The sequence below is a fragment of the Bidens hawaiensis genome, unplaced genomic scaffold, assembly GCF_021521415.1.
Source record: "Bidens hawaiensis isolate Kalapana, Puna unplaced genomic scaffold, B.hawaiensis_p1.1 tig00033106_1, whole genome shotgun sequence".
NCBI classification, from domain to species: Eukaryota; Viridiplantae; Streptophyta; class Magnoliopsida; order Asterales; family Asteraceae; genus Bidens; species Bidens hawaiensis.
Window position 1 is genome coordinate 124,635 of NW_027495648.1, and position 2,723 is coordinate 127,357.

Genomic DNA, 2,723 nt, shown 5'->3' on the forward strand with positions numbered 1-2,723 from the left:
GTCGTTTATTTATCAATCGCTCGCGTCAACTCGTTTGCGTTTCGGTGCAAATCCCGAAAGACTACACATGTAGTAAATGTTAAGCGTCATTTAAACCCTAGTTTAAATGTAATGAAGTATGCGTTATAGATTCAACGATCTTAAAGTTTGAATTGACGGAGTTGAGTTAACGGGGTTAACCTGAAATTGACGATTGTCACATCATTCCCATGTTAAAGAATTTTCGTCCCGAAAATTTGAGTCAAGTCGTGATGAGTGTCTGAAAAAAAAAATAAGAAAATTTTCAGTTTGTCATATCATCCCCTAGTAGAAAGAAATTTCGTCCCGAAATTTAGTTCATACCTCCGGTGATGTTTGACGGTTTGCCGGGTTTCGCGGTTTTCGGTGTTTGGTTAGCCCTTCAAAAAGGTGAGGATACTTTTTCATCATGTGATCCTCGCGGTCCCATGTGAACTCCGGTCCACGTCTCGAGTTCCAACGAACCTTAACGATTGGAATTTTGCTGTGCTTGAGCGTTTTGGTTTCCCAATCCAAAACCTCGACTGGATCCTCAATGAACCGTAACTGTTCATCAACTTGTAGTTCCTTCAAAGGGACTACTTGGGTTTCATCAGACAGGCATTTCTTAATATTTGATACGTGGAATACATCGTGTACGCCACTGAGTTCTGTTGGTAGGTCCAGTCGGTACGCCACCGGACCAATGCGCTCAGTTATCCGGTACGGACCAACATATCGTGGGTTGAGTTTGTTTCGCTTACCAAAGCGAACCACACCTTTCCAAGGTGAGACTTTGAGTAACACCCGATCGTTCACTTGAAATTCGAGAGGTTTTCGGCGCTTGTCGGCGTAACTCTTTTGGCGATCTCGTGCTGCTGCCATGCGATTTCGGATTTGAACAATCTTTTCCGAGGTTTCGAGTACCAGTTCCGGACCAGTGATTTGGCTGTCACCCACCTCTGCCCAGCAGAGTGGTGATCGACACTTCCGTCCGTACAGCGCTTCAAACGGCGCTGCCTTAATACTTGCGTGGTAGCTGTTATTATACGAAAACTCTACCAAGGGTAAGTGGGGTTCCCAACTTTTTCCGAAATCTAAAACGCATGCACGCAACATATCCTCCAGGGTCTGAATAGTCCGTTCACTTTGCCCATTCGTCTGAGGATGGTATGCTGTACTCATATCGAGACGGGTGCCCAGTGCGCTTTGCAGCGACTTCCAAAAGTGCGAGGTGAAACGAGAATCTCGATCGGAAATGATCGAGACAGGCACTCCGTGTCTAGACACCACTTCTTTCATGTATACTCGAGTCAGTCTTTCCATTTTGTCTGTTTCTTTAATCGCTAGGAAGTGTGCCGATTTAGTCAACCGGTCAACGATCACCCAGATGGTATCGCATCCCGTCGGTGTCTTAGGCAAACCCGTAATAAAGTCCATAGAGATGTGTTCCCATTTCCACATTGGGAGTTCCGGTTGTTGCAGTAGACCAGATGGTTTCTGGTATTCTATCTTGACTCTGGCACAAGTCAAACATTTGCTCACGTAGGTGGCAATGTCGGCTTTCATGTTCGGCCACCAGTAAAGTGCCTTTAAATCATGATACATTTTATCTGAGCCAGGGTGGATAGAATATCGGGACTTGTGAGCTTCGTCCATCACTAGAGTTCTCAACTCTCCGTATCGTGGAACCCAAATCCGGTTCTCAAAATATCGGACCCCGTCCGATCTGGTTTCAAGTTGCTTGTTCATGCCCCGCATGAGTTCCGATGGAAGATTATCATCTTTCAAAGCTTCCAGTTGCGCATCGCGAATCTGATCGGGTAAGCTGGCATGAATCGTGAGTTGCAATGCTCTCACCCGTCTGGGTTTATCTGTTTCTTTTCTGCTGAGGGCGTCGGCCACCACATTGGCCTTGCCAGAGTGGTACTTGATGGCACAATCATAATCTTTAAGCAGCTCGACCCAACGACGCTGTCGCATGTTCAGCTCCTTCTGATCGTAGATATGTCGGAGACTCTTGTGGTCGGTGTAAATGGTAAACTTGGTACCGTACAAGTAATGCCTCCATATCTTAAGAGCAAACACTACAGCTCCGAGTTCCAAATCGTGGGTCGTGTAGTTCTTCTCGTGAACCCGTAGTTGTCTAGAGGCGTAGGCTATAACCTTCTCGAGTTGCATCAGCACACAACCGAGACCTTGTATAGATGCGTCACAGTGTACCTCAAAATTTTCCGTTCCCTCGGGGAGAGCTAAAATAGGGGCGCTACAAAGCTTGGTTTTCAACAGTTGAAAAGCGGATTCTTGCGCGTCACCCCAATTGTACTTAGTGCCCTTGTGAGTCAAAGCGGTGAGGGGTTGAGCAATCTTTGAAAATCCCTCGATGAAACGCCGGTAGTAGCCGGCCAGTCCTAGGAATTGTCGCACCTCAGTCGGAGTCTTAGGTGCTTCCCAGTTTTTGATGGCCTCTACCTTACCGGGATCGACATGGATACCATTCTCGTTGATCACATGTCCTAAAAAGTGAACCTCGCGAAGCCAAAATTCACATTTCGAGAGTTTAGCATACAGTTGTTCCTTCTTCAGTAGTTCCAGAATTGTCCTTAAGTGCTCTTCGTGGTCAGTCTCGTTCTTGGAGTAGACGAGAATATCATCAATGAAAACAATCACAAACTTGTCGAGGTACGCCTTGCATACTCGATTCATGAGATCCATAAATACGGCTG